The sequence below is a fragment of the Cupressus sempervirens genome, chromosome 10, assembly GCF_028749045.1.
Source record: "Cupressus sempervirens isolate cs-2001-9-10 chromosome 10, ASM2874904v1, whole genome shotgun sequence".
NCBI lineage: Eukaryota > Viridiplantae > Streptophyta > Pinopsida > Cupressales > Cupressaceae > Cupressus > Cupressus sempervirens.
In genome coordinates this window covers 257,330,825-257,355,235 of record NC_143127.1, presented here as the reverse complement: position 1 = coordinate 257,355,235, position 24,411 = coordinate 257,330,825, and the positions used below count along the sequence as shown (strand labels likewise).

Sequence of the window (24,411 nt, the reverse complement as noted above, 5' to 3'; positions counted from 1 at the left end):
GTGATGTGACCAACTTCTTCACAAGAAAAAAAAATTAATGGAATTTTGCCTTTATATTTACCTTTTCCTTTTGGTAATCTTCTTGCAAGTAGGGCTTCAATGGCTTGAAGGTCATCATCAAATTCTTCTTCTTCACTATCAAACTATTTTTGTTTTGAGTTTCCTCCCTTTCTACCAAGGGTTAGATTGGCTTTGAATGCTGATTCTATGTTGCGAGATCTAGGAAGATAGTTATCAAAGTTATCCAACTCAAAAGTTATTAACTTTCCCACTAGTACATCCAAAGTTATATCAATTTTGGGATCACATCTCATCTCTTGAAAAGATGAAACTCTAATTGCATAAATAAGAAGAAGAGTTCTTAATACCTTGTTGACTACTATTGCATCTTCAATTTTTCCTCTGGAAGCTTTGATTGCACTCACACTTGCTTTGATTTTGTTACTGTATTTTGCAATGTTTTCATCTTCTCTCATCTTCATCTGATCAAATTGGCCTATTAAACTTTCTAGTTTGGCTCTTCTCACATTGTCATCTCCTCCATAGATCTTTTGCATATTGTTCCACATTTCATGAGCAATAGGACAATCTTTGACTTCATCAAATTCATCATAATTAAGAGCAAAAGCAATGTCAATCATCATTGTGTTGTGATTATTTTTATCTACTATATGATCCATAGTCAAAGGATTAGGAGGTGATACATACTGGTTCTCTAAGAATTTTAGGCATGTATTTCCAATGGTTCCCAAATGCAGCTTCATGAGATCCTATCATGCTTTGAAGTTATCTTTGTTCAACTTAGGAATCTCTCTTCTATAAGACATCTTGATCTTTAGCTTAGGTCCTTGAGAACCTTTCCTATAAGCACCAAGAGCTCTGATACCAATTGTGGAAAATATAAGAGGAGTAACTAAGAGGGGAGGGGTGAATTATGTACCACTCAAACAATTCCAAATCCCTTAGATTTCAATACAAACTTCCTTCTAACTCATAGCTTGGTTAGAACTAGATATTCACTATAACTCGGTTAACAAAGAAACCTTAAGATAATAATTTGTATTAACCTTTAATAACTTAGTTGCAGAAAGATAAAGAAATAAGAAAATAACATGAACACATGAGTTACCAAGATTTAACATGAAAACCCAATTTAGGAAAACCACCAATGCAACTAGTTATGACTTTTCACTTTTTTGAAGTGAGCCTTGTTAGGAGCCAACCCTATTAAAGGTTACAAAACACACTATTAGGTGTAACCCTATTAAAGGATTTGAATCACCCTATTAGGAGTGGCCTTGTTAGAGATCTCAAGACACTTCAATATAGAAATTTCACCTAGTTAAAGGATTTACAAAATGACTGTTAGGTCAACTCTATTAAGATATTTTTTTACTGCTACAATTGTTATAGAGTAACAATGATTAACCTGATTGATGAAGTAATTGAATTGCAAATTTAGATCACTATTCTAGCTTATGCTCTAGATCTTCCTTAATCAAAATATTCTTTGCAGCTCCTTGGATACTCTACTCTAAATCATATATCCTTCTTTATTCACATCTTATATTCTTCTCCACTTTCTCATTTTTTCAATCCACATCTTGACCTTTCATATATATGAAATCCAATGTCAAGTTGGCTTGAATACCCTTTTAAATAAAAAAAAAACATCCACTGAGTTAGCTTGCACAAACCATCTAATAAATAAAACTAATCTATAGTAGGTCAACTAAAATTAGGTCACTTGGTTACCACTGAGTTCCTTGGTAACCAACTTGCCTTAGTTTACACTGAACTCCTTTAGTAACTGACCTAACTTGGTTTACACAAGAATCCCTGGACTTCTCTTCTTCTGAACTTATGCTTGGCTAATACTGGAGTCTTCTAAACTTGGTTCCAATTGGAAGTTCTCGGTTAGAGTATAACATTTGTGTAACATCAATGATAATATATAAATTTTATAATCTAACTGACCATTGCTAGTTGGGACTGAGTTTAGAAGACTCCAGTATCAGTCGAGCATAAGTTCAACAGAAGAGAAGTTCAGGGATTCCTATGTAAACTGAGTTAGGTCAGTTACAAAAGGAGTTTAGTGTAAATTAAGTCAGGTCAGTTACCAAGGAACTCAATGGTAACTAAGTGACACAGTTTTAGCCGACCTACTACAGATTATTTTTATTCATTAGTTCGTTTATGCAAGCTAAAACAATGGATGTTATTTCTTTATTTGAAAGGGTATTCAAGATGACTTGACATTGGATTTGATATATATGAAAGGTCAAGATGTGGATTGAATAATGAGAAAGTGGAGAAGAAGATAAGATGCGAATAAAGAAGAATATCTGATTTAGAGAAGAGTATCCTGCAAAGAATATTCTGATCAAGAAGGATCCAAGGGATAAGTGATGTATAACTCTCCCTTGATTAGGAAACTATAATGTGGTGTGGCCTTAAGTCTTCTTCAATACCCCAAATGAGTTTAAGAGAGGGTTCTACACCTTTGTATAGACTTGCAAACAAAACATGAACTAGGCACTCCAAAGAGTATAACTAGATCTCTTAGGAAAATACTACCAAATACTTGGGATTTGCTTGAAATGGGAACCCATGAATTATAAGGGGAATATAAGGGTTCCTGAACATCTAATGATCTCAAAATGATAGGTTAAGACAACTTATCGTATGCCCAAGAGTCTAAACAAAAATTTTGGCTTTTAGGCCTAGTAGCCCTATTAACCATACAAAAGAGGAAATTAGGACTTATTGTGAAACTTCTACAAAGGACCTGGTAAAAAAAAAGGATATTTTGACACCCTTTTGGAAGTTGTTTCAGAATCCAAAGCTTCAGACTACCAAACAATAAGATGATCACCAAATCCTAAATACAACAACTAGCCCTATTAGGCTTAATTGATTAGGTTTGTGAAGGAAGTCCACACCACTCTATTGTAATAATAATATATTAATATGATATACAAATATTATAATAATATATAATAATAATAATAAAGAATAATAATATTAAAGTAAAATATAATCTATTATATATAATGATATATTTGTAACACTTTATAAAGATATCAATTTAACATAATTAGATAATAAAATATTAAATATAGTTGATCTTAAAATATGATAATAGACATAAATTTACAAATATGACAGTGATATATTTGATAATATAATAACAAATCAATATAAGATTATATCATAATTATAATGTAATATATTATATTATAATATTAATGAGTTAAATAAATTAAATAATAATTAAATTTTATTATTAAATATTATTTTTAATCATATAATTAATATTAAAATTACTTAACAAAAGATCACACCTTTCCTTATAAAATGTATATAAATGAGTATTACATACCCATAAGGGATGAGGAGGAAAAACAATTTTTATAAGAGAAATGACTATTTATCAGAAATTGGATAAACTAGAAGGATGACGAAAATGGGTCATCACAATTGGCATCAGAGCATCAATCTTGCCATCTTGTAAATTTTGTGCAAAAAATAAAAAATTACAAAAGTTTTATCAGAACATTGAATAACTTATTTGTTAGATTCTAGGTAGAAACCAATTTGCAAAACTTGATATTCAGAGCTTTTATTATTTTCTGGTTTGGATGAAATAAGTATTAATTTCTGGTGTAGAATCATTGAACAAATAACTGGGTTGTCCTCATATATTCTGAAGTTAGTATTTTAATTGATGCCAAGTTTATTGTATATGGAAGCATTTGGTTTTTAAGAAATAGAAAGGGTAACATAAATGTTCTGGGCTATGAAATTTATTTTAACAATCAATTTGAAAGAGAAAACACAGTAGCGATGGTATTCTAATAAGCCCCATTCAATAAATATGCTTGGAAAAAAAAATCAATCAAGTGATATAAGGATTGGGCATCGAAATATTTTTTTTCAGAATGAAGGTGCACCGAGTAAAAGTATCCCAAAGTACAGTGGACCCGTCTTCAATAGTGGCCAAAGTAATTCAATGAAAATTATATTATATCTGTCCATAGCACCTTGCTATTCTAAAATTTGCATAAATTTGTGACAGAAAACATTTGAAATTATTTATTGCCAAAAACATCAGGACAAAGATTTATATTGAGAATTTGCAATGGTTCATAAATCATCAGGGGACTTCTTGTCATCTATTTAGAGGCAAAATTAAGTGGGAATCCTATTTTTATAATGCTTCATAAACATTAATGAAAGATAAAACTTTGGGTATCTATATGTTGCCGTGGTTATTGTCAAGCTCATTGAGATTTTTTTGTTTTGGCACAATTGCCCTATTAATACTTGAGCTTCTTCTAAGTTTGATGAAATAAATATTTTTGGCAAACATTGAAATATTGAACCTGTGGGAGATTGAATAAATAAACTGATTACTGTGAAGTCCTCTACCATGAGAATATAGTTTGAGGCATTAATTTTTGGCAAGCATGGGAATATTGGTATTGACAGTGAATTGTCTGAGCAGAGACATGAATTGATTGCATTCAGAATACGATGTTGGGAGAACTCTCTTTTGCTAATCTGGAAGACATTTCCTTGGCATTGGGTGATAGATAGATATTTCAAACTATACAACAATCTGCGTGCTAGCCTTGAAGGAAGAACATTGCATCCATAGTGAATAGTATATATTAATGGCGTGAAATGACAACAGTTGCTGTGTCAATGAGAGTTGTGTGCGGCAGTGATAAGTTGTGCTCAAATGACTCATATCTGTAGTTCATTCTACCATATTTTTACATATTCTATCCCAGTATTGGAGGCAAAAAGTTTTTAGAGAGAAAAACTATGCCAACTAGATTGATTGGGCATGATAGAATTGAGACCCATGCATAGTGTGTGTCGTACATCCATGACAGGTTTAGATAAAGCACCTACAACATCACCTACATGGATATTGAAGTGGAGGCATGTATATACAGAAGTAGATCAATGCCCGAGTCAAACCAATCACATTTTGATCCGAATTCAAATATTACTGCCCAATAATAGCAAAAGGAGGGCCTGAGCTCAAACCAAAGACAAAATTTGCATTTAGGAAGGTATGCCAAAGGACTACCTATATAAGGTACATCTTACTCTACTTTGTAAATACATTTATATATTAAAATGAATATTATGACTTGAAAATATTTGGGATGATAATTTATTTTAAAAAAATGGTTTATATGTAATAAGTTATGGAGAGTCATATCATTTCTCAAAAGGGAAGAACCAATCTCAAGTATTATAATAATTTATAATATTTTATATAGTTTCAAACATTATTTATATATTTCAAAAAATTATAAGAATAGAATTGAGTCTATGATTATCTTCTAAAGTGATTATAAATTGCTCTTTTGTAAGGAGTCCAATATAAAAACCAACAAGGAAATGATGGATAAATCTATAGGAGAACCTTGCATAAATTGTGTCCAAACTCAAGTAGTTGTAAATCTATCATTCACTACGACATGTAATATATGGGAATATGGATGTTATCTATAATTGCTAATAGAATTTAGGGATGACATTTACAAGTTGACCTAACTATGATTGATTATATTAAGATTCAACTTCTAGAGAATCTCCTATTCATTTTAGGATCATTCAAAGTTGACTTAGTAAAGCATGATCTTGCCATCTTATAGGGTGAGAGATTAAATAAGGAATCTAGTTATATCTTTATGTGTATTCTTTGTGGGTTTATGCATCATCTTCACTTATCTCAAATATTTGTTCAAGATTCAACTTGAAGTTTCCAAATTTCTAATGAAGAGGGAGTTTGTGAAAGGTAGAGTAATCCGAGCACAGTGAGGAGAAGATTCCCAAAACAGGTTTCATTCATGAGGAAGTCTCTTGGAGCTTGTTTCTACCTGAGTGCAATAATTCTACCCTTTATTATGGACATGGAAAATACCTAAGAAAGATCAATCTAGTGTTATTGATTGATGATTTCTCATTCCTTTAGTGAATAGGGAGTTTGTGAAAGGGAGAGTAATTCAGTCACAGTGAGGAGAAGATTCCCAAAATGGGCTTTGTTCATGAGGGAGCCTCTTGGAGACTGTTTCTACCTGAGCACAATAATTCTACCATTCACCATAGGAATAGGACAGTGTAAGTGGCCAATACATACATTATTGTTTCCAAGTATCTTTCTACCTCAAAGTCTTATTGTGAATGCATATCTTGTGAAGGGAGAGGGGAGTAATTTGGTCATGTTGATGTAAGATTCCCAAAATGGGCTTTGTTCATGAGTGAGCCTCAAGTAGACTGTTTCCATGCCTAAGCATAATAATCTGACCACTCACTATAAGAGCGTGTTTGTTTAAGCATATCACTTTGAAGTTTATACCTCATATTTTATGTCTTTGTGTGTATACTTGTGTCTGCTTCGTGTCTTCTTGCATCAATGTGTCCTTGCATTAATGTGTATACTTCGTGTCTACTTTGTGTCTTCATGCATTAATGATTATTCATTGTATGTATTTATACTTCATAATTTTGTGAGCATGATCATTATTTTAATAATCCTTGTTTTATGATTATATGGTGTTGCTTGAAGGCAAGCAATTTGAGGAAGGGCGGACTTGTCATGAGCCCAAATTAATATGATATACAAATATTATAATAATAATATAATAGTAATAATTAAGAATAATAAATATATTAAAGTAAAATATAATCTATTATATATAATGATATATTCGTAACACTTTATAAAGATATCAATTTAACATAATTAGATACTAAATATTAAATATAGTTGATCTTAAAATATGATTATATATATAAATTTACAAATATAACAATGATATATTTGATAATATAATAACAAATCAATATATAAGATTATATCATAATTGTAATGTCATATATTATATTATAATATTAATGAGTTAAATAAATTAAATAATAATTAAATATTATTTTTAATTATATAATTAATATTAAAATTACTTAACAAAAGGTCACACCTTTCCTTATAAAATGTATATAAATGAGTATTACATACTTATAAGGGATGAGGAGGAAAAACAATTTTTATAAGAGAAATGACTATTTATCAAAAATTGGATAAATTAGAAGGATGACGAAAATGGGTCATCAGACCCATCTCCCATCCTTTTGGAATCCTATAGTACACCAACCTAACTTGCAAATTTCCTGGGTGGCATGGAATTACCATAGTGGAAAAGAAAGTTAGGGCATTTTTGCCAAAAATTGCCAATGGACCATGGGTTTTGGTGCACTTGAGAGAGAAATGTTTGTATTTCTTTTGACTCAAACATTTTCAACGCTTCAAACCAATTGCATTATCTTCCTAGAACATCCTAGATTATGGTCCAGTCATTCATTTGATTGTACCAATCTATACCAGTCTGTACACACACATGCAATAATCAATTTACAAGGGAAATGCAAATTTTGATTGACTTCAATTGAAAAATTACATTCTATTCCATTCTATAACTTCCACTCGCCCAAAAGGGCTATATGAAGACCTTTTCTAATTAGTCCAACTGATTTTCAAAGGTTGTGACCATTTTGGAGTGGTTAAGTAAAAGTTGTTAAAAGTAGTCACAAACTATCAAACATTTATTGAGTAGTCAGTGATAACCAAGCTCACTCAGGCATCAAAGCTAGTTTCCCATATGTGCTGACCCTTCAGTGATAATTGAGTTTAGAGACAATATTGACCGAGTTGGGCCAGTTAATGAAGGAACACCAACATGAACTCTGTACTAATCAAGTACACATGTTTAGATGCCTAAGAACACACCTACCCTATCCTAGGACTAAGATGTGCTTAATGACCATAGTAAAAAAATCCATGGCTTATACAACACCAATGGTGACTAGGCCTTTCAAGTAGGCTTATTTGAAATGAAAAACTACTTCTAAAACTTATCAAAGACTCTTAGGCATGAATGCCCTTGAGTGAAACTCATGAAGAGCTTGTTGTAGTGGATGCCATGGAGAGTGGAGGTATAGGTACTCCTACACTAATAAGTCAGAACAGTGATCTGAATCTACAATTTAGTTATTTTTTCAATCAAGTCAATCATTGTTACTCTCTAACAATCATAGCAATGAAGAAATCTCTTAACAAAGTTGACTTAACAATCATTTAACCAGGTGGCATTTCTAGATTGAAGTGTCTTAAGACCTCTAACAAGGCCACTCCTAACAAGGTCATTCAAATACTTTAATAGGGTTACACCTAACAATGTGTTTTGTAACCTTTAATAGGGTTGACTCCTAATAGGGCTCACTTCAAAAGAGTGAAAAGTTGTAACTAGTTGCATTGGTGGTTTTCCCAAATTGGGTTTCCACATTAAATCTTGGTGTCTCATGTGTTCATGTTATTTTCTTATTGCTTTATCTTTCTACAACTAAGTTACTAAAGGTTAATACACATCATTATCTTAAGATTGCTTTGTTAACTGAGTTACAATCAATATCTAGTTCTAACCAAGCTGTGAGTTAAATGGAAGTTTGTATTTACATCTAAGGGATTTGGAATTATTTTAGTGGTAACTGATTCACCCCTCCCCTCTTAGTTAATGCTCTTATATTTCCAAAAATTGGATGTAGTATTACATATGGTGCTAGTTTTAGATGTTAACTGTGTCAATCTCTTGGTTTCAGGCAATGCAAAAGGAGGCCCTAGTTCAATATGCAATCTCAATTGATATGCATAGGAAATTAGGTGGAGTTGAAAAATACAACATATTTGAATTTTTTTTAGAGGTCTTTAATTAGGTATTTTAAGTTACAAACCATCATGAACATTATAATTTTGACTCTTATAGGCGAGGGTAATGTCCTCAACCTTCAAGCAAATCAAGAATTTTTATTTTTTGGCTTGTTGGGGACATTCTCTTGGGTATATCAGCTAGAGTTTAATGTTTAGGGTGGTCTATACATTAAAAAAGTTATAGACCCATTAAAAAAATGTAAACGTTGTGCATTTTTTTAGCTCTACCCATTGTCCATGCACATGGAACACAACTATACATGCATTCTCCATTCAGAGTGTCAGAATCTTTTTTTGGATGGAAAGGAGAGAAGCCAAAGACATAAAGGACACACACCTTAAGATGGGTACAATGAGAATCAAAAGAGTAGCATGGGGCATAATCAAAAGAGTAGCTTAGTTTTATGTGAAACTCATCAATTTCCTTAAAAAAACATATTTGAAGTATTAAACTTTGCTTTGTGGGTAGATGAAAGTAAGATGGATTACTGTAGACAATATAACACAATATGTTCAATATGGCTTGATTAGATAGGGTGATGTTCTCTTGAGGTAGCTAGATTTGACAAGGAAGTAAGTCTTATGTGTTCTTGTTAGGGCTTTAAATTCATTTTCTCACATCTGACATAAATAATTTTTGTTATGTGATTATTATGAGTTTATGATTCTTTTTCTATAACTCTATATTTTGTTAATATGTTTTAATTAAGCAACATTATTATGGATTATAATTTTAGTAACTTGTTGTTTCAACAATGATTGGATTTGTTTTGTTCAATAGTAAGGCATGCAAACTCAATCAATCAACAAGTCAAGGGTTTTCATCTATAGGATATGGATGGGGCATGGTAGGATGTATTAGAGCATCTAAGAATTGAATGAGGAAATTAGGTGATGACCCATTTTGAAAATTGGACGACAGAGTACGATGAGAGTATCACCATAGACCAGCTTAGCCTTTGCTCAAGGGAAACCAGAGACTCTGATTATGCCAATTTCTTGAATCCCAACACAAATGTCTTGGTTGGGCTTCAAGAAATTGACATTGTCAGAGTTGAGGATTGTTAAGGAAAAAGTATGTTGTCATAGATTGAGGATATGTTTATGTGAGTAGATAATTTTTTTTGAAGATAATGAATAGAGAAGCTGTGATCAATAGGTAAGACTACAATCAGAGTTTAGGATTGGAAAATGGATCTTGATAATAGAGATCTTGTGAGTATTGAGTATGGAGGATTGAGGGGTCTTGGTGTTGATACTAATAGTGAACCTAGACATCATCTTAGCAAATCATATCCTTGTAACACTTGGCATTATTTTATTTATTAAGGATAGGATTGACACCTCCAAAAACCAATCCTTTCAACTTGATAAATACCCCTTTAACTTGCTGATGAGAAATCATTTGTTACTCTATTTTTGATATCTCATCCTTCCAATTATTTTATCTCTTGAAATTTCTTCATCCTTTTTTCCTTAAAGTTTCTTCTTTCCTTAATCTTCTCAGCCATCCAAACAAATGGGTTTCATCCCAATCTTCTTTCTAGTACCACATCTTAATTGGCATGATGATGGAGGGTATGCATGTCAGCAATGCTTTGATTTTCCAAGTTTTCCTCTTAGATGCATAGTATTTTTCTTCATATATAGATGTCCTAGAGATCTTCTCCATCCTTGATCACAAACTAAATCTCATCCTTGGCTTTGTATCATCTTCTTTTTGATTACTAGGGATAGTTATGATCTTCTTGGCTTTGATATGCTTTGATCTTAGTCATGTGTGTATTGCCTAGATCCATCTTGGGAACATCATTCTTGCATTTGGATCTGCTTGATCATAGTCACCTCCCATCTTGGCTTAAGGTATCATCTTTGGAACTCTTTTAGTTCCTCCTTCCATGCGTAACCCTACGAAAAACAACATAATTAGGACAATATCTTGCCTTAATCAAATTTTATCCTAAAATAAAGGTTAGCACAAGTCACCAAATTAGAACTTTTTTGTTTATATAAGAATTAGAAATAGAATGATCTTGACTCTTGATGCCTTTAAAAACTTAAAAAAATTATTTACTTTAGTGCTAGGATTACCATTAGTACTAATGTTAACCTTAACTTTCATTGAAACTTGCTCAAAAGGTCTAATAAAAGTATAAAATTAGGTCTGATATAGATGATAAAATTAATGAAAACAAGTAGAAACAACTAGCTTTCTAAAAATTTAAAAACCTGATTAGAATGATGTGATATCAACCCCTAGGCCTGAACTAGGGTGTAATTGTGTGAAATTTTGATAGTTATCAAACCTGCAACAAAGTTAAATTTGTTGTTTGAAGTGTCTCAGAGATAACAATTAGAATTAAATACTTTCAAATGAAGTCTCCTTGATAAAGGTTTCCTGTAGTTGAGTGTTAAAAGAGCGAAAAGTATTTGTATGTTGGCCCTCTATTGTAGATTTATATTAAAAATGTAGATATGGCCCCTATTGTAGGTGTTAATCACAAATAAATTCTTCAATTACCATTTTATTTTTTCTTTCATAAAGAATTCATCAAGATAGAAAGCCCCTACTTCCAACAATAATTTTTTTATTTTGACCCATTGTGCAATCAAATTTGTCCTCTTTTCCACTAATTATGATCTCCATCACACAATGTCACCTATTATTTACGTTCCAATGCTTTCATCCCATGTCGAGCATAGGATGCTTGACCTTTGACCATGGTTAAGGATAAAACCTTCCTCTCATTTTGTGCTATAGTTCATAATGTCCAGGTCACCCTAGGGTTTAAAGAATTCAAATTGTGAAGGATAGTTCAATTCACAACTTTTATTTTCCTTGAAAAAAGAGCATATGTATTCATATGCATTTTGTATTTACAATCCATATTTTTATCATAACATATCTAATTCTCCAAATGCCAAAGGATTATCAAGGGATAGTTCAACATATGCAAGGCTTTCCAAAATAGCTCTAGTTTCCAATAGGGTTTCCTTCCTTCACATTTCTTCATAAGTATCAATAGAGGATTAATTAAGCTATTGCATCTTTGAACTAGTATTTCCTTTGGATTCTTTTGCATTACCATTTGCATTCAATTGGTTTGTCAATAACTACAGTTGTACTCGATGGCCCTTTCAAATATTCATCTTCTATATTCCTATCACCATTTTGATTAGGAGTTTTTCAAACTGAGGATCCTATCTATAGTTGTTGAAATTGAAAATACATTATCATTTTTTTCTAATATAGGGGACTCGTCAAAGTTTCGATGTTATCTGGTAGATCTTTTGACAAGGAATTTTGTTGATGGCTTGGCATCCTTGTCGAAAAAACCACTCACTTTCATTAAACTTTCAACAGTATCTAGTAGATCTTTCAACAAGGTATGTTGCTGATGGCTAGGCATCCTCATCGAAAAAAATACTGACTTTTTTCAACTTTTGATGTCCTTTGGTAGATCTTTCAAAGAGAACCATTGTCAATGGCTTGGCGTCCTCGTCGAAAAAACTATTGGTTTTTGTTGAACTTTTGACGTCATTTGGAAGAAATTTCAATGAGGAGTGAAATCGATGACATAGAACCCTCATAAAAAACACTACTGGATTTGGTCAAAGGTTTGACATAATTAGGTAGATGTTTCAATGATGTTAAGGTGATGCTTGTTAGATAAAATTATTTTCAATGCCTCCTTTTGGTAGACTTCACGCTATTTTTTGACAATGTTTTTTGTTAATAAAAAAATGACATAGAGGTTGACTGAAATTTCAATGAGAAGTTAGTGACAATGGCTTTGGTTGAAATTTTGACCACTTGGCGTCAAAAAATTAACCAACTCGTGTCAAAAAATGGATCTAAATTTACTAGTAAAAGAAAGGGGAATAAAATTTCTATAAAGACCATGACATTTATGCGCTGATTATAAGTTGAGTTAACACAACTATCTTTGTTGTGACCAAAGGTCTTCGAAAGGGCATACCCTTTCATACATTCATAAACATGAAGACCTCTTTCCTTGTTCTTCCCTTAAATAATTTTGGGAAAACTTACATATGTCTCTTAGAATTGGTTACTTTAGAAGGCATAACTTTGTTAGAAAATCTAATACTTCATAGAGTCCTTTATTAGGGAATACATTTAACCTTATGTTTGGCTAGACACTTTCTTTAGAGAAAGCTTGTTTTATAAAAGCATATTTTGACTTAATACATCTTTTAGTTAGCATTCCTTCTTTTTTGAGTCCCTACGACTAAAAATTCTCTTCAATCTCATCATAAGAGTTAGTATCATACTTTTTTAGCAAGTTACTTTGTAGGAAATCATAGATACAATATCCCTAATGCTTGGAATACCTTTATGACATGTTACTAAAATTTCAATGTTTGCATGATTTTATTTCTATATAGTTTCTTAACCTGAGTTTTATCGAGAAGGTTACATATAATTTATTTTGTAAAGTAGACTTCTTTCTTATACCTTTTAACTTGTATGTTAATTTAATAATTTGTAATATTAGCTATAAAGAGTCTTTTTTTATTCTAAATATTCTTGATGAATCACATACTATCTTTTTGTTTTAATATATGAATACTTAGTTACAGGCTTTATTCCCCTATTTAGAGTATGGTTATCTAGATAGGAGGAGCATTCCTTTTTAGTTTGTTCGTACCAACGTTTTCTCTGAATTAAAATATATGATAATTTGCATGAGACTTCTACTTTTAAGACAATAAGTAAGGGACAATTAAATTTTATGAGGGGCAATGGTCTGTAGAGAATCTTAAACTAGACATATGAACCTTTCACTTATTCAAACTACTTTAGTGATCTCCTTGATACATTTCAAATTCATTGAGTGTCATTGGTTTTAACTATATACATTCCTTCTCTTTATAAATACTACTGACAAGTGTAGTGAAGCTAATCGTTCCTTTTCAAAACAAAGAATTACTTCCACTCAGATTGATAAAATAAAAGGAATTGTTAATTCATAGTAGTAAAATTACAAATTTGATTCTTTGAAATCTAGCAAATGTGGAAGGAGATTTATGATGTCAATTGCAAATTAAATTGACATTCAAAGAATAAGAAGAAAGGTGTAGTGAGAAATGATCCGTTTTAGTCTTGTATACATTAAAAATAAATCATATCGATTCCATTTACGTGGAGAAGCTATCATTAGGAATATCTTCAAATTCATCATTAGAGTTGTATATTTCACCCATTCCCATACTCCAATTCGATCCTCAACTATGAAAGTATCAACCTAGATTGGCGTTTGCAGAAGGCAAACATGTAGAGAGTAGAATAGAAAATCTAGATTCCTATGCTAGGTACGGGTCCAATTGAGGAAACCATTCATGTCCTCTACTTTGAAAATAGGGAATGATGACACTGCTTTGCCTCCCATGAACTATCATTGGTTAAATTGTGGATTTGAAATTATTAGGTTGTCCTTAATGTTAGATATTACTTGCTCCAAAACTTGGATACGTGATGCTTTGAATACTCTCCTGCAAAGAAGCTCAATGACAACTTTTTCAGGATCAACCTGGAGGGATGAGGCTATGAACATTGCTGAGATATTCAAATTTACTCAAAATTTATCCCCATTATTAATAAATTCCTTTCCCAAAATCCTATACACTACTCTGACAACTAGGAAATGGGTAGCTAGTATAATGCTACAAAGTTTGTGACAATTAATGGGGCAATCAAAGGTGATTTAGATTATAGGGTCCCTCAACTTGATACGAATCATAGTCGAATTACACTAAAAATGGTATCCTTTGGTTCTCTTAAAAGATCATGTTTAATTATAAGAGATTGATAACTAACTAGTAGGAAAGGAGGCAAAGATCGATACCTTCAAAAACTCAAATGACGTTTTTTCATAAATGATAAAGGAGGGAGAGGAATACATAGAAATAGAAATTTGAAACAAATTTTGGTAAACTTAGGAATAAGTCAAATTATTTCCCTTTCTCTTTAGTTTAGATTCACTTGAATGATTTTTATAAGGATGTCTTCTTCATCAACACCTAGAATGGCTAAAATGATTTTCATAAGGATGTCTTCTTCATCAACACCTAGAATGGCTAACTCATTTTCTTTTTTGTGCCCTTCTCAATAGATATGTTGAATCCTAGTTTTCTCAAATTTGTCCACTAGTAATAAAGCATATTCCAATTTTGAGTTGAGTATCTAGTTAGGATTATGTCTCTTTTTCAAGGCATTACAAATGATTTGAAAGTCTCCTTTTATAATTAATTTTCTAGCACTCAATTTTGAATTGAAATTTAGACCCTCTGTTAAGGCTTCAAACTCTGCAATGTTGTCTGAAACTATCCCAAGAGAGTTGGCTCGTATAGAAATCCACAAGCTATAAACTAAGTGTATATAACACCCTATTCCTACATTTCAAGGGTTTCCTCTAGAGCCTCTGTTAGAGTTCAACTTTGCCCAATCTCTTGGTGGTAGGTCCCATTTGTAGTTTTCTCTCTCATGTTTATTTAATTTAGAGTATATCATTGGTGGGTTAATAAGATTTCACCAATTATTTTGGATTTCTACATCCCATTCTGAAAGTGTTCCTTCTTCTTTGATAGAATTCTTGAGATCATTATTGATAACTTCAACAATGTTGGCCTCTACTTTATTCAAGAAGGAAGGAATTGTTACTTCTTCATTTGTGAAAATTCTTCAATTTCTTTACTTCCATATTTCCCATAATAGAATGGAAGGGGAAATTTTCTATAGGCTATTATAAATCTTAGATTGTTTGTGTTCAGGCCAACTATTTAAATATTTTCAAAGGCTATAAGTTAGTGTTGTCGACTAGTTTAGCTTTTGACAAAACTATTGCCAACACATTTTGGAAAAGGGATAATGAAATAACAATGTATTAGTTTTACATAACATACATCTTGAAGGGCCCTCAAATCCCATTTTTGTGAATCCATCCACCGTAAGACTTCTCTTTTGAAGAGCTACCCATTGGAAAATGCTCACCTTTGGTAGACATACTAAAACCTGACAAAGAGTGAGAGGGATATTTATCCTTTCCCATATTTGAGAACTAATAATTAAATCATAGCTCTTTTTGACACTATACCTCCCATTTTTAGATGCTCCCTAGATTAATTTATCCTTTCCATCTTTATGATTTGCTTGCCTTTGATTAATAATCTGCTTGTAAAATAGTTTTTCTTGTTATGATAAGTTTGTTTCTTCTGCTGATTTCCATTTCCATCTTTCTTTTTGATTTGTGTTTATTATTTTTTGATAATCACATACATGTTCAACCCATAAATTGGATAAATTATTCTTAATATTTGGTGGGAAATTAAAATTGTCTATAGGAGGGAACCCATCCCATGAGTCCTCCCAAAATAATGCATCCCCATCTTCACCTATATCCTCTCTTAAATTATTACTAATGAAGGAATGGAAATGCATCACAAAGTTCCATGGTTTAGATCCTATAAGCAGATTGTTAGTTTGGAATAAAGATAAAGGATTGGAACTCATAAGGTATTTGTGAAAGAGAATTTTTTTTCCATTTGATGTATTTTTCATGAAACATTCTCTAGATTAATTTTGCTCCTAGTGCTTCATTTTTCCATCTTAGATTTTTAATTCCTAATCCTCCCAATTCTTTAGGTTTGCAAATATTACCCCATTTAATTAGGGCTTGTTTTTTCTTTTCATCTCTCCCATTCCAAAAGAAATTTCTTGTTTTTCTATCTAATTTATTTTTGATTCTCCTAGGAAGAGTAAGCCATGACATTTGATAAGACTAATGTTATCATAGCAACTCGTGTATCCTTTGTTAGCCACACCCCTTTCCAATTTTCCATTTTTAATCTAATTTTTCTAAAATGGGGTAGTAGGATTTAGAGTCTCTATTGCCTTTTTCCAATTGAATTTCTAGATATTTACATGGAAATAAACCTTTTTTTATAACCCATTAGGTGACAATTCTTCTTTATGTATCTAGGTGTGCATTTAAGAAAAACATTTCAATTTTTTTAGTATTAACCATTTTCCCTGAACCTTCCATATAAGTAGTAATTATTTGTTTAAAGTTTTGGGCTTCTTCCAAAGTACTTTCTCCAGGTAGTATGGCATCGTTAGCAAATAATTGATGTATAATCTTGGGTATTCATCTTGTTGCCAGAACTCCTTTAATTTTTGATTCCTCTTGAGCTTTTTTAATAACTCTACCAAAAGCTTATGCCATGATAATGATTAGGAAGGGTGGGATTAGTTCTCCTTGTCTAATTCCTCTTGATATGTTGAAACATCCTTCATGTGTGCCATTAATGAGGATATTTTTTTTAAAGGTAGCAATACAATTGTAGAAAAGGTTTATCCATTGGTGTTAGAACCCAAAAGCTTTGAAAGTTTTACATAGAAGTATCCAATCCACTTTGTCATATGCTTTTTGAATATCTAGTTTCATAAGCATACATGTCTCTTTATTTATTTGAACATAATGTATTAATTCCTAAATGATAATAATTCTATCTAATATTGATCTATTGGGAATAAAGATCGTTTGTTCCTCTAAGATTAGTTTTGGTAATACTATTTTTAGTTTGTTTGCTAACATTATAGATAAAGTTCTAATTAGAGGTGGAATGGGTATATGGATCAATGCAAGAACAGTTTTGGTAATTCTGTTACTGATTATTGGGAAGAGGATAAATGGGCGAACCTTAATAGAGCAGATGAGAACCTTAATGAACTTAACAAAATTCTAAATGATGTCTTTTTAGTTCAAGAGGAGGATACTTTAATATGAAAATATAATCCTAAGGGGTTATTCTCTATTTCCTCTCTATATGGCAATGCTTTCAAAGACTATCACGTGCCTTGTTGGGCTAAAGCCTGGTTTAAAGGCTTGGCTCCTAACGTCAACATATTTTTTTGGATTCTTTTGTTAGATAAAATTATTACCACTCATAATTTAATGAAGAAATGTATGTGTCTTGTTACTAGGTGTTATCTTTGCAAGGAAGAGGAAGAGTCGGTTAATCATTTGACTATTCACTACTCTTACACTAGAAGGTTATGAAAAAGGATTTGTGGTATGTTGGATATGGACTGGGTTTTCCCCCTCAGTATTCAAGAGTTATTCTTAGCATGGAAATCTCCTTCTCGTATTATCTTGATTATAAAGTTACAAGAGTTCATCCTCCCATTTCTATGCTGGCGTGTGTGCAAGGAAAGAAATGATAGGGTTTTTAGACGTAAGGAGACTAATTCTGTTCAGTTATTTCATAAGATTAAGCATATGGTGATTGAGAATATAATGATTTTTGGGAAAGGTCATGAACCTTAGAATGAATGGGAAGGAAAAGTGATTCAAAATTAGAATTTGGAAGGGTTAAGTGTCTCTCAAAATGATATTAATCTTAGGAATTTGGCTAGGTGGGATTGTCCACCATAGGGTTGGTGTAAGATTAATTTTGATGGGGCCTTGAAGGGCAACCTAGGGATTGCAGGTTGTGGTGTCATTATCAGAAATATGAATGAGAATAGTTTAGGTGTTATGGCTATTCCTATCAAGGAACAAACTAACCATGTTGCGGAAGCTAGTGCATCTCTCCATGGTCTTATTTTTGCCAAGAGTACGAATTTGGAGAAAATTTGGCTTGAGGGGGATTCCCTTAATATTATTAACTATCTTAATAAAATTAATAATCCCTCTTGGAATATCCATATTATTATATGAAAGGATATTAATCTTATTAGTTCTTTTGAGGATTGCGTTATCATTCACAACTATAGAGAAACAAACCAAGTTGCTGATTGGGCTGCGAATGTGGCATGCAATAGTCATGCAAAGATGATTTGGAATCATGGTGACAAAATCCCTACCAATGGGCTATCCTTGATAGAGTACAACAGTTAGAATTTTGTAAAAAATCTTTAATAATGATGAACACGACATTTAGGAATAATTATGAATTGGGAAAGAATGGGGAGTTGTGTGCTATGGTTAGTTTTGAAGGGACTATTCATTCATTGCCACATAGATTATGGGTCTTTATACATAGCAAAAATCTTTGTTGCGATATCGAAACTAAGTTTTCCATATTGTCTTTTTTTTGTCACGATTAGGAGAATTTGCTGTAGTTTGAGGAAGATGGAAGGCATGAGAAAGAGGGTCGAGCCAACAAGCTACAAGGAAGGGAAGAAGTTGAATATATGGGATATATTGGAATAGGGTCATTTCATGGGCTTCATGGAGAAGTTAAAGGGTAGCAATCCTTCCATTACTTGCCAATTTATTAAGACCTGGAAGGATGGTAGTATTCTAGTGGCAAAGCAGAGAATGGATGTCATAGAGAACATTATAGCAGAAGCTACTAGTCTTGATATAGAGGGTGTCAACTTCTACAGGGATAGGAAGTTGTTAGATCTTGCTATTAAGAGTTTGCAGAGACGACTAAGGAGCATTATAGGTTGGTTACAATTTTAATGCCTATTTTATCCTTGGCTCCATTTATCATCCGTGGGGGTTTATCATGTTTGTTGTGATTGAATACCTAACCCTGGATTGTCATTTTACTAAGATTTTTGGGCATCATTTTATGTTGGTCAACCATTTTAGGCATAGGGTTAGACTTAATATCTCCTTCTACCTCGGAAAATCATTGGGTAACACCATTCTGGCCATATAGAAAAATCTTGAGGGCGACCATGCTTGCCATGAAGGCTTGATGGTTTTGGTTAAAATCTTCTAAAAGAAAAGAAAGTGGATATACCCTATTTTAGTAAGAAAAATTTGAAGTGTGAAATTGAGGGGAGTGAATAGGATGAGGGCAACAATGAGGATACATAGGAGGAAGATGATGAGATGGAGGTTAAGTAGAGGAAAAAGCTTGCTCCTAGGAGCTCGTCTATGAAGAAAAGGAAGACTAAGGATGTGGATTCTAAGATGGACATGAATTTTGAAGAGGAGCCAGAGGAGGGTAAAGGGAAGAAAACCAATGGTAATTCTGGTATTACTACCAGAAACAAGGGGAAAAAAACATATATGATGATGAACCTCTAATCAAGAGGACAGAGCAGAAAAGTAAGAATCTTCTTTCTTAAGGGAGGGCTAATGACAAGGGTACTAAGAAGAAGGATTTTGAAAGAGACAATATGGAAAGGGATGAGGATTACTTGGTTCATAAAAAGGACTATGAGGAATAGGGGTATATGCCTAAAGTTTAGCTTAAGTAATTCGGGATATTAGTAGAATGTAGGAGCAAATGCAAGAATTAGGAGAGAGTTTAATCAGTTAAGCAGGACCACCAGAGGTGAGAGAAATCATAGTCAAAATCTTGATAGACTTTCTGAGGTGATTGGTAATGTAGAAGAGGTTAAGAATCTTATGAAGGGAATTCCACCTTTGGAAGCCAATAACAGAGCTATGGAACAAAAGATGAAGGATTTGTAGAAAAGGCTGGATGGTATGAATAATAGAGTGGTCAAAATTGAGAAGGTGGTTAAGAAACTTGCTGATCAGAGTTACTCCATCTTGAAGACCATGGTAGGAAAAATTAACATTCTACTGGACAAACTGGAATAGGGGAGAGTTCAAGGCTTAAAGGACTTGAAAGAGGAACATGGCCCTAGCAAACAAACTAGGGCTAACTCTAAGAAGATTGAGGTCATGGAAGTCAAAGAAATGGATGATTTGGAGGCCTTTGTGGTTAACATGAATATCCTTGCAGATAGGTTGCTGATGTATTGAAGACCCTATAACTACCTTTTTGCTTCTTTTCCTGCTATTTGTATTAAGGCTTATGGTCTTAGTTAGTTCTTCCTTTTAGTGTTGATGCAAAGTTCTTCTAGGCTTCTTTTCTCTTGTTGTTAGCTACTTTATAAAAGGTTTTGGGTCCTTTAAAACCTATTTTTACTTAATCAAAACACTTTAGATAAAGTTTTATATATTGTGTTGCACAAAACTATTGGTCTATAGTCCCTGGGTTCTTCATGATTAGCTTGCTAAAGTACTAGGGCTAAAATTGTATTACTGATTTTGGTTAAAAGAGATCCTAAATTTCTTGTGGCTTCTATTGCTTTCCATAAATAATTACCTAATATATTCCAATATTTTTGAAAGAGAAAAGCTTGAAATACATCAGGGCCTGGTGATTTATCTGGGTTTATTCTAAAAAGGGCTTCTTTGATTTCTTATATTGTGAAGGCCTTGTTTAAAATTTTATTGTCCTCATTTGTTATTGTTTAAGTTGATTTCTCATGCTTCATTGGTTCGATGGAGTGAGCTACGTATTCAATTTTTGTTCCTATGTACTAGGTGGATGTAGTGGCTGGGTACCTATGCATTTTGGTGAGATGGATCATTTACCATATAGACACTTATTTTTGTTCCTACTTTGGATGCAACCTTCCATGTTCAATTGACTAACTCTTCAGGCTTTGGTGTTTTATGCTATTTGTATCGTTGAGCTCATTTATTTTCCCTCGTGTGCCTCTTGATTTGATGCAGATCATAGTCTTCTCTACCTGGTTAGGTTCTATTTAAGTGGAAGTTCTTCAGATCAATAGCTACTTTTGGATAGAGCTTTGTAGCTTCTACATGCATTAGTAGTATTCTTCATGATCATCTTTTGTTCCTATCTTCTGGGACATTCCTTAGTTTGGAGGCTTCTTCAGCCCTTCACTAGTTCTTTTCAACATTATTTCCATATCTTTTTGGAGTAAGATTTTTCCCATGTGGTTTTGTCTATTTCTCCTTTTTTTAGAGATTTAGTTGTGCTTGGGTATCTCATCAAGCCTTTGTTGCCGAGACCCAAATTTACTTTCAATAGTAGTTTCTATGTTTTTAGCTACTCCCAAAGTTTATCTTATGGTGCTGGGGGGGGGGGAGGTGTTAGAGTAATAAATTTTTTTTTTATTAATTAAATCATATCGATTTAATTATTAAGTCACTTATTATCTCTGGTTTACTTAAGCTAAACTTTAGGCATATAATAATTAATTCTTTTATTAATTATTATGATGCAACCTAGGTTTTATTTGTTAGGGTTTTGATCTCCTTTTATAAGGATTGATCTCTCTTTGTAATTAATTCATTCACTTTTGAAAGATCAACCCCACAGATCCCAAGAATCACTTGAATGCAAACACTTATCATAGAAAGAGAAAAGCAAAAGCTATGGAGGCTAGAATTTCTAGATCCATAGATGAGACATTCTTGATGTGTAAAAAAGAGATTGCTATTATCAAAAGTGAATGAATTAATTACAAAGAGAGATCAATCCTTATAAAATGAGATCAAAACCCTAACAGGTAAAACCTAAGTTGCATGATAATAAATAATAAAAAAATTAATTATTATATGTCTAAAGTTTAGCTTAAGTAAACTAGAGATAATAAGTCATGTGGCTAATGTCATAGAAGGGAAACTCACTGGACAAAGGAAGATGACAAACAAAGGCAAAAAATCAACCCCCCATGGCACCTTAATTAGAGTAGTGTGTGTATAATAAGGCACAAGATATAATAAATCCTAAGAATATAATAATTTGTAGAAGTGTCCTCAGATGACACTGCTCAAATCAGAAGGCAAAACAAAGCAAAACTACTAAAACGAAAATATAGATGCAATATGACATTTTATCTCAGTGCATTTGTAAGAATGTATACAAATGATATCTAAATAGACCAAAAGAGACATAAGGCTAATACAATAGACAATACAACCTATGAAGAATCATTTGAAGCAAAGAAATTGATCTTCAAACTTGAAACAACCAAGATATCCACCAGAATGCAAAAATGCAAAAAAGTTGAATAGAATGTGCCTAGAGTTGAATCTGGAAAAACAACTAGCATCAATGGAAATAGCTCAGAAAGACCTTTCCAATGATATAAATAATTCCCAAATTTGAGATTTGATGCTCAAGATATGTCTCCTAGAGTGAAAAATAGAGCCGCTAACTTTGACATCAAAAAAACTATTAAAAAACACACCAAAACTATAAATAACCTGCACCACTAGAACGAGCTTAGAACTAGCTTTCCGACAATATCTTATTTGCAAAAAAAAAAGTCCAGATGAGCAAGTTACAACCAAAAAACCACATGTAGGCCAAAAAAGAGCTGGAAGTGAAAAAAATTCTACCTCATAATCCAGGCCAAAATGCATCGGTAAGCGGATGCAATAGTACACTAGTACATTTGATCCCATTTTTAGACCAAAATTTTTGACCATCTAATAGATTGGGGTCAAATTGGTTATTTTATGCAAGGCAACGTATATAATTTTTTTTACCTAGAAGCTTGTGTTGGTCAAAATTTCAACCAACACGAACTTACACTATGTCAAAATCCAAGAAAAGCTCTTTGCCGCGCCCTAATTTCAATCTTGTCGCGCGACCGGAAGAAAGGCTGTGGATGTGCGGTTAAGATTTATCATTTACTGCATTTTGTGGTGCCAGCAGAGGAAGGGTTTGAACATTACGTACCAACAATGTTTTACTGCCAGTGCCAACAGCGTTTGACAACTTCAGTGCAACCTCCGCCGGAATAGTAAGGAAGCTTTTAGTAATCAAAACTATATTTGCATTGCTTAATGTGAATGTTTCATATTGTTTCCGCATTGTGTACCATAGCGTTGTATAAAATTTTAAGGAAAAAAATAGTTATAACTTAATAGATTAATTTCTGTCGGCTACCTGAGAGAGGTGTCACAATAGCTGGATCATAGTGTTGCTTAGTTTCAATACATTATGTGCAAATATGAACAGTGATGTGCTTATCATATTTGTGAAATGGAAAAACAGTTTACCTTCATTTATTATTCAGTAATTGAGTGGTATAAAATTCAAGACATTACATGCTCCTTATCAATTTACAATAGGCCATTCATTTCTTATCAATTTAGACAAAGGCCATCCATTCGACTAGATTGTTCATTTGAAAGGTCACTTTATGTTCCATCGTCCAATTATTCCTTTCACTATATCACTAATTGTCACTAATTGTCAAGATTATGACTAATGATGTAACATTATAAAGTTTACCCTCCCATGAAAATTTCTGTAAGCATCTCCATTATTTTTCCTTGAGATTTCTCTACATCAATGTTCCCCTTACTACACTGTGGTATTATATTGCTGACTTCATGCATCTAGATGGGGCTAATTTCAATTCGGATATCCATATCGAGGTTGAAAATTGTATGTTTTATTAGATATTTGGTTCCCAATCTCTTAGATAAATTCCAGTGCCATCCATCATCCACGGCAACCCTCAATAATTTCTACTAGTTGTATCCTTCTTAAAACAGTCAGGAATACCATAAACTTGATGATGTTACCCAAATTGTTTTGGATCTAACAAAAAAAACTCTCTATAGAAGGCCATGACTTATCACTTGAACTAGGAATTCCCAAGAACAAATTATCAATTCCACACAATTGGGTTTGGTTCTGACAAATTCTTTGGAGATGAGAATTTGTATCTCCACTCCCTCTTTGTAGGATTTTAAATTTGATTCCACTATCACACCTATGGGATCTTCCATTCTTTTATTATTTCATCTTCCAAAATAATTTTTTTAGAGGAAATTAAGATTAATCGAATATATATCAACAAT

General features: G+C 32.6%; 1 pseudogene; it reads right to left on the bottom strand.

The window, feature by feature from the left end:
- The window catches only part of LOC149533606 (replication protein A 70 kDa DNA-binding subunit A-like), a 144,518-nt pseudogene extending 121,105 nt beyond the window's left edge, over positions 1 to 23,413 (bottom strand).
- Positions 23,414 to 24,411: the final 998 nt, after the last annotated feature.